This window comes from Pseudorasbora parva, chromosome 17 (genome assembly GCF_024679245.1).
Source record: "Pseudorasbora parva isolate DD20220531a chromosome 17, ASM2467924v1, whole genome shotgun sequence".
In the NCBI taxonomy this organism is placed as follows: domain Eukaryota; kingdom Metazoa; phylum Chordata; class Actinopteri; order Cypriniformes; family Gobionidae; genus Pseudorasbora; species Pseudorasbora parva.
In genome coordinates this window covers 8473911-8488725 of record NC_090188.1, presented here as the reverse complement: position 1 = coordinate 8488725, position 14815 = coordinate 8473911, and the positions used below count along the sequence as shown (strand labels likewise).

The 14815-nt window shown below is 37.6% G+C and overlaps 1 protein-coding gene across 3 annotated transcripts in view; it reads left to right on the top strand.

The window, feature by feature from the left end:
• The first annotated feature begins 4965 nt into the window (after positions 1-4965).
• Positions 4966-14815, top strand: part of cdh23 (cadherin-related 23) — a 351845-nt gene continuing 341995 nt past the window's right edge. Inside the window, exon 1 of one of the 3 annotated variants that reach the window (XM_067422478.1) lies at positions 4966-5151. The gene's annotated coding sequence lies outside the window, so the exon portion shown is untranslated. Of the gene's footprint in view, positions 5152-6443; positions 6508-9513; positions 9624-14815 lie in introns of those variants that run through there. The other 2 variants (XM_067422477.1, XM_067422476.1) reach the window with 2 other exon arrangements.

Below are 14815 nucleotides of genomic sequence, written 5' to 3'. Positions count from 1 at the left end.
ATATACCTTTAATGTACTTAGCACTAGTGAGAACTTGTCTCAGTCCTTGTAATGTCTTAAATGCATATTGCATTGTAAATTCCCATTTCATTTATTTATTTACTTTCTTTCTTATTCCAATTCATATATGTCACGTCACAGACAAGGGAAAAGGGTGCGAGGACTCAAGTGCAGAAAATGATAATTTATTATAAAATAAAACAAACTCAAAACAGCGGCCTCAGCGGCGCACGGAGGAACACGATCCACCGGTACAGGGACCACCGGAACACAGTCCACCGGCTCTCCAACCCCCAAAGCTGAATCCTCTCCAACGGAGTTATCTAACAGGGTAGGCCTGCTCCTCCTCCTCCTTCTCCGTTTCCGGGTCATCGGAGGGCTGGGGCCTCCACTGACAGTAGATGGAAGGGAACCGTCAGTGGGCTGGGATTCTGCTAGCCGAGGATGTTCAGGCTCTCCAAGATGTCAAATATGATGGACAAAGTCCCAGAATCCCAGATGCCCCAGCTTTTCCATCTCCCCCGGGCTGAGAGGCATGTCCAAACAGATGTTCAGTACCTCTTTAATCTCTGCCTCAGTGTAAGTCATGTGATCTATTTTAATGAGGAGACTGCAGGCGAAGTCCCTCACGTCAGACCCCTGCTGACGGATGTAGTTAAAGCTCCCATATCTAGCAAGTTGTAGATAGTTGGAGGGAGATGAAAAAAGAAAGCTACCCATCTTCTGCTGAGTCCTCAATGTAGGGTTGGATCCTTCTGTCACGTCACAGACAAGGGAAAAGGGCGCGAGGACGCAAGTGCAGAAAATGATAATTTATTATAAAATAAAACAAACTCAAAACAAAACCCATGAGGGGGAAAAACACATAATAGAATAATATAAATACAAACTTAAACAAACCAACAGAATCACGGGGAGGACGGAAGACGCAGACATTACACAAGGATCCAACACAGACTGACAAACACAAGGAGCTCATAAAGGGGAAGAAATCAAGAGGGAACAGGTGGGAGAAATCAACACTAATCAGATAACAAGGGGGAGGGATCAGACAATACATGAGCACATGCTCAGAAAGACAAAATCCACATGTGCACACAAGACAGGACAGGCATGTGACAATATAAATGGCTACTTTTCTATGTGTTCAAACACCAATTTTTCAATAAGGAGTTTTTATTTTTGTTTTTAATTGTTAAAATGATTTGTATATGTTATATAAAGTTTTACAGTTATATTTATTGTATTATATTTATTTTGCAATTGCAGTGGAAATTGATACATTTAAATGAAAATATGCTGGTTACACCACCTGACCATGACCGGTTTCACCACCTGACGTTGTGATCAATAATGATTGATATTCACAAGATAAAAGTAAAAATGTCAATGCATTTTATTCTGATTTCAATTGCCTTTATTTTAATCATCAGACCAATTTATGTAACTCAATAATATAATAATATTTCATTAACAAGAAGTGCAAAACAATACAGACAAAACCTCAAGGAACAAGTTAAATAAATGAAAACATCTTTTATATGGAACTAGTGCAAATATTGGGCCCAGAATCTATCAATCTATGATAAAAATAAATAAAAACATTTGATTATCGATTCTTTAGAACGTCTCGGTTACGTATGTAACCCTCGTTCCCTGAAGGAGGGAATGGAGACGTACGTCGAACGTGACCGACTGAAAGGGAACTAGAAATTTAAAACATTTCTATTATTAACATGTAATAACTGTGTAATTACCACAAAACATAACATCTTAACTTGAGTTGTAATTTATCTAGATATACACAAAACCTTGCTTTTCTTTTGGCAAGGTACTCTGCCCTTGCAACTGGATCACTTTTTAAAGGTGTCATGAAGTGGCTTTTTTATTTTTATATATACTGTTGTCTGAGGTCAACTAATGATGTTCGTGTGGTTTTTACATTCAAAAACATCATAACTAATAAGTGATAGTCTATTTTCTACACTGGTTTTGAGGCTCTCTCCTGAACGCTGGGTTTTGATGGGCGTGTCACTGGAGACTTAGAAGTAAACGCTGTCAGTTCATTGGAGGGAGGGATTGTTTTGAAAGCGGCAACCAGAATGATTCTCTCGACCACAGGGCTCGTGAACGTCTTTATCAAACAAACACAATGATTTATTTCTCATCCACCCGCGATTGATTGAAATATTATTTTTGTATTGCTTGGCCTGCCCGATCGGTTGATAGAAGCACAAACTGCACACACACACACATGGACGTGCTTATTATTCTGTAGAGGCGTGTTTCGTCAGTCGATGATGTCAGGATGAAGCACAAGACCGTTTGCTGGGCCTGGTGTTTATAAAAGTTTTTCTTTGACTAACAAGGAAGTTTTCAGCTCTGAAACTTACAGGATATTCTTATATTACCATGACCTTTTATATATCAAAAGCTCAAGGGAAAGCTGATTTCTCAATTCATCACCCCTTTAAATGAGCTCTATGTTGTGCTGTTTTCTCCTTGCTTGATATTGGCATCTACAAAAACAAATGAAAAAATATTAATTTAAAGATGCAATATGCAATTGTTTTAGTATCAGTGTTGGTTATTCTTGAAGAATATGATTTTTAGATGGACAATGTGCTTAAATGGTTACCCATACTATCATAAAATTAAAAAATATATATATAAAAAAAAATATATATGTAGATTGCACCGTTAAACAACTTAATATCTTACAGAAAGCTTTATACATTTATTAAAATGTATTTAATATATTCAAAAACATGAATTAACATGACTTTTTTCAGTTAGTTTAACTGCAATTCTGGTCGCACCACCTGACATTTTGAACTCAATTCAAATCTATCAGGCATTAATTTGGACACCTATAAAAATGTTTGACCATGTGGTCAAGGTTATACATAATTTTTTTTAATCAAATACACATTTTAATAATAACAACACATTTTCAAAGTTTTCCAGGGGTCAAACCGCCTGACATGATAAGTTGAATCAACCTTATCATTACTCAAAAATGTCAAATTATCTAATATTTATGGGAGGGTGACTAACCTTGTTACTCCATCAAATGGGTCCTCTGGGGTCTTTTGTGTATTGTCATATGCTGTCACACATTCCTGGGTCGAGCCCACATGCATACTGCGGTCATGCCATATATGCCCATGAATTAAACATTTTTACTTTCATTAAACCTATAGGTTAATTGAGTGAAATTCAATGTTCATATTCCTATTAATGTCTTTTAATATAAGCTTTTAATGCCAGTGAATGGCAGCCCAAGATTTGAAGACCAAAAAAGTACATTTATCCATTATAAAAGTATGGTCTGGGTGGTTAATAAAGGCCTTCTGAAGCAAATCGATGGGTTTGTGTAAAAAAATATCCATATTTAATCCTTTATAAAGTAAAATACTGAGAGCTTCTGCCAAACCGCCTTCCATATTCAAATTACAAAGAAAGTGCCGTCAGATGTAGCGTAAGCGTTTGAACTGTGAAAGGCTTTGCACTTTTTAATAAGTTAAATATGGAGAGCAGTCTGATAAAAAAATAGATATATTATTTGATAAAGTTTGAAATATGGATATTTTTCTTACACAAATACATCACTTTATTAGGCTACCTATTCTGCTATTCACTGCCATTATAAAGCTTTAATTAGCCAGTTAATTAGACTTTTTTTTAGTATAACTTTGATTTTATTCATCTGAAAGAAGAATGTCATATATATCTAGGATGGCTTGAGTCAAATAATTTTCATTTTTGGGTGAACTATCCCTTTAAAGGCGGCATGTTCCCCTATCACCTATTGTAATGCACTAAAATACATAGGCCTACTTTTTTTCCCCTGTTAAACGTTAGCTTTAAGATATTGGTTAAATTATACAAAATAATTCACCTCAAATTCATTCACATCCTCACATTGTTTATTTGATGAGTGTTTATTTGATGAGTGAATAAGCTGGATAATTTAATTTTCGCAATATCGTTTACATATTTGACCGCACAATGCCTCTGTTGACCAATTAGAATCAAGTATTCCAGAGTTCTAATTGATGCCTAATGAATCCAGCATATTTTAATTGCATCACAGTCCTCTAAACTCTGTTCTGCTCCAGTTCCTCATCACAGGGCTGCAGATAGAGCTGCATTCTCAGGATGAACTGCTGCTGCCCCCTTGTGTTCTTTACACAGCAATGTGCACTACAAACATCCATTTCATCAAACAGTTAATAACACAAAAATCTTATATTATTGTTCATAATAAATAAACAAAAACAAAACAAAATCATTTATAATTAAATTATTGATCCAAACATAACCTTAAACCTTTATGCAATGCAAAATTAAATTTTGTATATTAAATGTCATATTTCTTTAATAATCTAGTCTTTTTCTTGCTCATCCAAGTACTAGTCCATATATTACCCCCCCCCCCCCCCCATTAATTGAAAAGCATGTCCAGCAGAGGGAAGTAGAGTGTCAAGCAAACACACTAAAACTCGGAGGCAGTTTAGGCAGGCAACTCGTCTTTCAGTGTGGTACCGTTTATTTACCGTTAATTATTAATAACTATCTCTGGTGATACATGTCAAGATTATACTAGTGGTAACATTAATCTGAGTTTTAAATTGTTAACCTTTAGATAGTTTTTTTTACAATCAGCGAATGCAATAGAATATGTAAATATATCTAAAAACGCAGTAAAACTATCAGTAGAGTAAGCTATATTTACGTCTTCTGTAACCATTTGCATTAGAAAAAACAGACAAATAATTGAATGTATTATGATTTGTAATACATTAAATTATTTGTCTGTTTATTCTAACGCAAATGGTTACAGAAGACAAAACTCAATTTTTTGCTAAAATTATTAAGCGGCTCTATGGGTCACGTGACACATGAGAACCAATAGGTTGAGAATGAAGCAAGGCGCCATTTTTAATTGAACAACAACAGCAACCCACAATCCAGCCGCCAGAAGACGAAGAAAAAAAGCGCGTTTTACTGAATAACCTGCTAAATCATTTACATTTACTATGTTTTTCCTCAGCGCTTTTTTGTGAAATTTTTCGTAGCTCCTTAGTATAAAGCATCCACTTTTATATGTTACTTTCTCAGAAGCCTTGCTGAAATAATTACATTAGGGTGAGTAACGTTAAATGATGAAACTTCATAGTGACGTGAAGTCCACATGATGACAGCAAAGCCATCTTGCGCTTAGGACAAAATTCAACCTCTTAATAATGTATTAATGTCAGAAGGGTGCCCATTTGCTGTAATTCTCATCCAGGTTATAATGTTATTTTAATATAATATTATATAATATAATATATGCTGCGTGCCAGGCAGGTTTTGAGTCCTCAAACCACGACTCACGACTTTGTAACGTTAGCGTTCCGCTATGGGAAGCCAAACAATCCAAAAGTGGGATGAGTCAGCGGGCTGTTACAGAGTTCGCGCCGCGCGGACATGTCATCTGCGCGGTTCAATAGACCGAGCCGCGCGGCTGACTCAGCGCAGCGCGGACGTGTTTACTAGCGCTACCCACTGGGCAGCGCGGCGCGAACCATAAATGCACTCAAATATAGGCTACAATAAAGAAACCCCTCATTCCTTACAAACATTGGTTCTCTGCTGAAGTTTAATTGTTTTTCCCTACAGTAGACAAATGAAATCGGGGATGAAATGCATTTTCTTTTGTTTATTATCTTGAAAAGTCAAGTCAGTGTTGTGTCGATACTGAACTGCACGCTATATGGAAATATCTGTAAAGCAAACGTTAATTATTTTCAATATCATATTCCTCTTGAGAAAGCGCCAACCTCCTGGTAATTATATCAGAGTTTATATGTTCAGGTAGCCTAATTAATTAGCCTATTGTATGAAGTTTTGCATTCAGCTATTATTTGTAGACTGTAAATTACATTTTTTATTTGCTTCCGACGCCCATGACTGTAATACTTAAGCTTTTTATATCTATCTTTTTTATATAGATAGATAGATAGATAGATAGATAGATAGATAGATAGATAGATAGATAGATAGATAGATAGATATTAGGCTATATCATAATATCATAATATTGATAACAAAGTCATTGAAGTTTCTGCTTCAAATGAACTTGTATCGGTTTAAATTGTTCATTGCAGGGCTGGTGAGGATTAGTTCCATAGACCGTGAAAAAAACGGATTAATTCGCGCCGCGCTGCCCATTGGGTAGCGCTAGTAAACACGTCCGCGCTGCGCTGACGAGTCGGCCGCGCGGCTCGGTCTATTGAACCGCGCAGATGACATGTCCGCGCGGCGCGAACTCTGTAACAGCCCGCTGACTCATCCCACTTTTGGATTGTTTGGCTTCCCATATTCCGCGTCACGCCAAACTGCCTGATCAAGGCTAGCGTTTGCTAACGTTAGATGGAAGTTTACGGCGGACCATACGGTATCGCCAAAGGTGCTTACTCCTTGCTTATTTGAGGGAAATGGAGGAGAACGACGCATAAGGTAAGAAAAGCTGCTGTACCTTTTATTTTACGTTATTTGTATATTTGGAAATGTATTTGTATCCATAGGGGCTGGTATTGTTGTTTCGCGGGGTATGTGACATCAGAGCCTGTAACTGGGAGTAAAACGAACTAGTACGAATTCACGGGTTTGACTGCCTTTCCAGTGCACTTTCCTGGGTAGAAGGTTGGAAAAACACGTGTTAGGAGTTGTCTGGAACAATTTGCAAATTGTCAAGCAAGGCAATGGGTCGTGACACATGAGAATTAATAGTTTGAAAAGGTTTGGTTTCTAGGCAAACTCCCCTAGTTTCTGTTGAAGCCAATACGAAAGTGACTTAAACTGCAATTCATCGACTGGCCGCTAGGGACAGGCTCAAGAAGGGAGCAGAATCAGTAGAAAAACATGTATACAGCCTGGTACAAATTATGGTTTTGGTATATATATGGCTAATATACGGCACATTTTTCCTTTCATGACTAGCCTAGAAATGTAGACGCACCCTAGCGGCAGCAATTCTAATCTGTCCGCGAGTGTCATCTAGCAACTCTCAATATCCTTCTGAGCTGTAAACGCCAAACTCTGAGCTGGCCAATCACATCGTGTCTAGAGTCGGTGGGCAGGGCTTAAGATAATGACAGCGGAGTTGCGCTTGCGTGTGCTTCTAATAAACACAGAAATTGGCGAATGGCGGTCTTTCTAATCCGCTTTGACCGTGACTCTGGAAGACTTGGGAGTTGAGCTTTTCTCTGAGAAAAGAACAAAGAACGGCACTGAAGTAATTCTTAAGAAGGGAAGATGTGTTCTGAGGTTTGCCGACCGGATATGGCCATACGGCTAAAGTTTAATCTTTAGTATCTGGTTGGATGTAGCGCTATCCAATTGCGTGCACGCCGTGCAGAGGGAGTTTAAAAGACAACCGTTTATCCCGCCCCTCGGATTGAGCTGTCAATAGTGAGTTTCCAGACCAAACATCTTGATGTGGGTCTGGCTTGTCAGGCTACTTCATGACAACTGTGAGGGGGTGAATTGTTATTATTATTTTTTTTTTTAAACTTCGTTTACATTATATAAAGCTTTACATTTCTACATAATTAAGGGTGTGGTCACTTTGAGTTACAGGTGGATTGCCGTTTGTCTGCTGTCTGTTTGGCCGCATTTACAATGCAGGTCTTGATGCACAATTCCTATTTGGTGACTATATCAGATTTTTTTTAATGCTTGCATCCCGTTCACATCATCTTTTAAAAGTGACCTATAGCCTATACACTGGCGAATCAGCCAAAGATGCCCTGACCCGAAAAAAGAATTAAAACGGGGCCGATGACGGGGCCAGTTCACGTCCACCTGAGTTGACGTCATTCACCTCCGTCCCTTTTTTTCAATGACGTACGACTTGCACTTACATGGCAGACGCACATGCATGTATCCCAATCATATCGGATTTATTACCACATAGGAGTGAGGCCAGAATCGAATCTGAGGATATCGGGATTAATGCGTTTTTTTCCTGCTTACACGTTCACGTCACATCCGATCTGTGCCACATAAGAGGGAAAGGGAAAAATCGGAATTGGGTCACTTGAACCATGCAGTGTAAAGTCATCATGTCACCTCAGCTTGAGGTACCTGTCCCTAGTGGCCAGTTGACGAATCGCAGTTTAAGTTGCAATATGTAAGGCGCCATTTTAAATTTAACAACAACACCCCGCCAAAGGACGAATAACAAAAGCATGTTTAACTAAATTCTCGTCGCTTGGTAGTATAAATCATCCACTGTTCTAGGTTAAATTCTCAGAAGCCTTGCTGTGCTTACTGCTTAGAAAAAAATCCCACTCTAATATAATATAAAATATTATAATACAATAATATAATATGATAATGACAGAAGCTGCTCATTTGCTGTTACAATCTGTTACAAATTGTGAATTATTGAGAGGTTTGGAGGAGTTTTGAGCTCGAGGGCTTTCCGTTATAAATGTTGGACTGTATTTATCAATACAACATAGTATAGGCTATCATCATGGTTTATTGTTTAATTATAATTTTGAACATATCATATACATTAATTTATATATCAACATAAATTAGCCTAGTGTTTTGGTGAATCATCTTTGATATAATTTACAGTTAGCTATTGGCAGAAATTCCTTTCAAAAATCGTCCCCTCTGAAGGTCATTGAATAATTCTCACCATGGTTATAATGTTAGATATTATTATACAAATTATCAAGCATCGCAGTTGGTCACGTGACACATGAAAACCAACAGGTTGAGGTTTTTAACAGCAACCCGCCAGAATGCAGAAAACGTTTGACTGAATAAACATGCAAACAAATTTCCCACAATGCTTTCTTTTGGCAATTTTTTCCATAGCTTGGTATTATAATAATTCATGCTTTTTTATAAGTTAAAAGGTTAGCTTTTAATGTCATCCCCTCTGAAAGTCATTAAATAATTCTCACCCTGTTCATATAATATACTACAATATTACAAATAAGATAAACACAAACTTATGCAGTAAAGTTGTTTATGCGTTAAAGGACCTTTTTATTTTATTTTACAAAATGTAGCTTACTCACAATTTGGGGTTCAACATGTTTTTAGAAAGCAGCATCGGGTTATATTATATAATATTAATATTATATAGTATTAGTATTATTTTATTTTATTATAATGCACTATTATACTATTTCCTATATATATTTATAATATTTGATATAATTATATATTATAACATTTGTTTAATCAAAAAAGAAAACAAAAACCCTTGGATTAATGTAATTTGGTATAAGAAATGGATGATCATTTAATTGTTGAAATGCAGTGATGTGCAAAATGACATTTCTAGCCAGCTTCATTTGTAGATGATAAATGACACTCGATGGTGCTGCTAGGTCACAAGCATTCAACTTGTTTTAAACTTGAAACCGCAACATGAGAGAACGAGAGAGAGAGAGCAAGAGGGAGAGCAAGAGCAAGAGCGAGAGCGCGCGCGCAGTGACGGTAAGCGCGCGGAGCATCGGCACTCTCTCAGCTGCAGGATCAGCGGTTGGTCGGTCGGTCGGTCGGTTGTCAAGAGCGCACGGGCCGGACTAATCTGGAGGAGGAAGCAGGTAAGAGCGCTGACTCTGACTTACTCTGGAAAACTGCTCACAAGACTATATAACCTCTACTTTTATTTATAACATTAGTTCAGTATCGCATAGACATGTTGAACAATGTGACAACCATGATGCAAATAATCTTAAACCATACTTTCCGTTGGCCAGTCAGTTTCTATATGTTGTGTTCTATAATGTGTCAGTGTTTTATTAGCTTTTGTTTTTAATGTGTCTTTTAACCTTTGAATGTTTATTAGTTTTTGCGCAAGAGTTGCGCGTATCGGGTAGCGGTGCGTGCGCCTGCTGCGCGTCTCGTTATTTATTCAGATGTCATGCGAGCTCATGAGGTGAACTAGCGGGTTGCCATGAGCGCACGTTAAGCTCGTGAGGGGGTTCACCCCCGGAAACTTATTGAAGAACCAAATAAAACAGCGTGTCAACTGATAAGCGCATTTAATGTGTTATTATGATTGATGGTAATACTGTTGTTAGAGGAATGTCTGGCATACCATCAGTGAGTGACATTATGAGTTTATGATGTTGTGTTGTGTCAGGAGGTAATTGGTGATGTAAATGATCAGCATGCATATAGACTTCCAGCTGGACAGCAGATCTGATCACCTGTGCATGCATAAGCACTCCAGAGTGATCCAATCCAAAGGGCTTGTTTTAATTTGCTCAATTGTTTGTCCCCTCCATGCTCTTATGAGTGTCTGACATTATGAAGTGCATATAGTTGTCATTTTTTGCCTCTCATACGGAGCTATAAATATTCTGCTTTGAGCTGTGATGAGATACTCTACCTCATTGACTATGTACATTTGAGATTGTTCACCTTTTGCCTCTGGTGAACTCGGTGAACTTATTGATTACAAAGGCAGTTCTTCAGTTTTAGGACTTGTCCCTCAACTGTTGCTCAGTTTGGGAACATTGGAACAACTTTCATACAAAAGGCATGAGCTCTGTTCCAAAACTTGTGAGCTGCATTTTAAAGCAACATACTGTAGATGCTCTCAAGATGAAGGCTTTTCGAAAGGTTGATGATATAACTTTGCATTGCATGCATCCTGTTTAAAGGTAATCTCATAATACATTACAAGTGAAGTACTAAGCTGTGTATATATAGAGGACAGTGAATTTTGGACAGGACCTGGCTCCAATCAAGCCAAATGCATATTCTATATTAGAGGACTGCATTGGGACAATGGGACTCTGGCAGGAGCGGGGTTTTTTACCTTTGGTACGAGTGTGTGGTCAAAAAATATAAATAATACAGTTCATGTAACACGATACAGAAGTGCTGTCGATAAATTTTATTTTGGATGCAATTTAGTTTTTGCATAATGTGTGTGTGCACTGTGTATAATTATTATGTATATAAATCCACACACATGCATGTTTAAATCATTTATATATTATACATAATAATTATACACAATACACGCATACATTACGTAAACAAACTTTTATTTTGAATGCAATTAATCCAGCATTAATAAAAAACAAACAAACAAACATATATCAGGAACAAACAAACATATATATATATATATATATCAAGAACAACAACAACAACAAAAAAAAAATATATATATATATACACACACACATACATACATACATAAACATTAAGCATGTTTATGTGAACATGTAAATCGTTCATTCACTTGTCTGAATAAAGAATGTGCTTGTCCGGAGAAAAGTTTATAATTTTTTTGTGTGTGTGCGTTGTAAATATAATTTATTCTGAAGCAATATTCTCCCCAGTGTTCAATTAGCTTTGACATATTTAAATATGCATATTTGTGATTTAAAAAAAAATTATTGAATCATTTGATATGTATGATATTTTTACCTTTTAAAAAGGGAATTTTTCCCCTATTCTTATTAAATAAAGGCTATGCTTCAGGTTTCATTTTATATTGTTAAATTTGATCAATACATTAAATTAAAATAAGACACTATAAGGGCTGTTACCAATCAAATAAAATAATTTACACTGAAAAAATTACAACTTAAATAATTAAATAATGTTTAGAGATTTGTAGTTTTGAATAGACAAATATTAATGTTGGAAAGTACCGGTATGTTTAAACATGAAACTAAACCTCCAGTAGGTGGCAGCAGGTGGCTGTCTTAATGAGCGAGTCATTGAGTCGTTCATTCAAACGATTCATTCAAACACTGAATTGTTCAGTTGCTGTGAGACGCGTTACGGTTCTCTTGTGAGCGATTTTCGCTGCTGAAATAGAACAAACACACTCAATATTGCATCTAAAATGTAAGTGACTTTAAGTGAATGTTAATGTAATGTTTATGGAACTGTCATATGAAATCAGTGTCACTTTCAGTCATGATTGTATTCAGGAAACAGCTTAAATGCTTGTGTTGTAATTTCTCCTCGAGAGGCTGCACGAGTGTCAACAGCGCAAACATGTTATCGTCATTTCATCATATATTATCCACTATCGATCGCACGTGCACTAAATTAATGCACAATCATTCTTGCATTTTGGTGATTCACTAGTTATTTTTTGTTTTAATCAGGCTCTTGTCCGTCGTGAAAATTGTCTTTCACTTGTCCCTTCAAAAAATCAACTTGTCCCGGACAAGCGGACAAGCGTTAATGTCGAGCCCTATATATATATATATATATGTGTATATATATATATATATATATATATGTGTGTGTGTGTGTATATATATGTATATGTGTGTGTGTATAACCCTGGACCAGTCATAAGTCTTACAGGATATTTGTGGCAATAGCCAACAATACATTGTATGGGTCAACAGTGTGCAGGCAGGTTGGAATGGGTGGGGAAAAGTGTTAGGTCTGTTGTGTGATAAAAGAGTACCAGCAAGAATGAAAGGAAAGGTGTACAGGACAGTAGTGAGACCAGCTATGTTGTATAGTTTGGAGACAGTTGCACTGAGGAAAAGACCGGAGGAAGAGCTGGAGGTAGCAGAGCTGAAGAGGTTGAGGTTCTCTTTGGGAGTGACGAGGATGGATAGGATCAGGAATGAGTACATCCGAAGGACAGCACATGTGAGATGTTTTGGAGACAAAGTTTGAGAGGCCAGGTTGAGATGGTTTGGATATGTTCAGAGGAGGGAGAGTGAATATATCGGTAAAAGGATGCTGAGGTTAGGGCTGCCAGGCAGGAGGTCAAGAGGAAGACCAAAGAGGAGGTTTATGGATGTAGTGAAGGAGGACATGAAGGTAGTCGGTCTGAGAGAAGAGGATGCAGAGGATAGGACTAGATGGAGGCAGATGATTTGCTGTGGTGACCCCTGAAGGGAACAGCCGAAAGGGAAAGACATTGAATGGGTCAAAATTATTGATTTTTTTTATATATTGAAAATGTATTATTATTAGCAATATGCCTTGCTATGGACTTCATTTGGACAACTTTAAAGGCCATTTTTCAATATTTCGATTTTTTGCACCCTCAGATTCCAGATTTCCAAATAGTTGTATCTCGGCCGAAAATATTGTCCTATCCAAACCATAAATCAATGGAAGCTTTATATCAGCTTTGTCAATTTCAAATTGACATTTATGATTAGTTTTTGTGGGCCAGACGCACGCACACTCACGCACACTGTATTTAGTTCAGTCTATTGAAAAATTAAAAATTAAATATTTAACCTAATATTTGTGTGTGCTGCATTATGGTTAATAAAATATTGTGTTATTGGCTTGGCAATGTACCAACTCCAAACTAAATTTTGAAAACAAATCAAACCACCTTTAAGAATGTGAGCAATGGTATTTGTAAACCTGTTGTTTCAAACCAGTCTCTCATGAGTTCATGTTCTATTCAGTTCAGATGCTGCCTGGGAAGTAGACGGTGAGACAGCTCACTAGGTTTTGAAACCGAGCCATTGACCTTTTTATATTTTATGGCTATAAAGCCATGATGAATTTAGGCTAAAATAATTTGGGTTGAAGTGTTATGACGGTATTATGGCTGGTCTGAATTCTTGATGAGTTTGTGAGGAAAGAATGTCAGTTTATACATCAGAGTGAAATCATCAGGACTTTGGTTGCATTAGCTTTGTTGGAATAACAAAAAATGATGAATGCTCAGCGGAGGTGTGTTTGTGTGCGTGCACAAGTGTTTCTGTTTGATATAGAATCTTCTGGCTCCTCTGCCACGCTTTCTCACTCGGCATGTCTGTCACTCCTTTCAAATCCACTCTGAAAACGAGTACAGACTAAGAGAGAGGCAGAGAGGGATGATCATTTGAAATGAAGGCTTGCGATGGGACAGGTATTTTGAGTGACAGGCTGAAATGAATGGCTGTATCAGAGAAGGAGAGTGGAATGAATTGCAGATACAGTGACGAACAGATGAAGAAAATAAAAGATGAATCTGAGGGATAAAATGGGAGAATTCTGATCTGTACTAAGCAGAATCTCACTCTGTTGGCTTTAGCTTTTGGCTCCCGCTCGTTTTCTCGCTCTCCTTCTCACCCATTCTATCGGAGTGTCCCGTCTGTGCGAGGTCATTAAATCAGGAGGGTCAGTCAGGCAGAACGTAGAGAGGTCACGAGGACAGAATAAAGAAGATGAGGGGTAAAAGAAGGAGAGGAGAGTGACTTCTGGACAGGACCCTCCCATCAAGCATATTCTATATTAGAGGGCTGCTTTGGGACAGTGGAACTCAATGCAAATCTTGCTCGAGATGGGGGGGGGGGGTGTGTGTGTGTGTGTGTGTGTGTGTGTGTGTGTGTGTGTGTTACCGTTGGCATGAGTTGGTGGTCAAAGAAATTAATAAATACAGTTCATGTCACACAATTTGCTGTGTAAAAAAAAGTTTACCACAGTCGATAAGTAATATTCTTTTCCTCCAGCAGGCTAGGCCAAGTGATTTATTATTTAATTAATTTGTTAAGTTACATGTTTTTTAGTAAGCTATTATTTATTTTCTTTTTGCTATATGTTAATTATCTAGCCTACATAAATTCTGGGAGTTTATCTGTAACCGTGCATTCACACCGCTGCTGGTGAGAGCGTCAAAGTGGCTGGAAGTCATTCATTTTCAATGTGAGATGGCGGCGAGCAGTGGCTCATTGAATGATTTGGGCGTCGAGGAGAGTTAAAATCAAATCAACCTTATGGTAATGAGCTATGACGCTGAATTGTGGCAACTGCTGCGTCCAAAAACCTAGGCAGCTGACTTGGTGCCTCGCTGCCT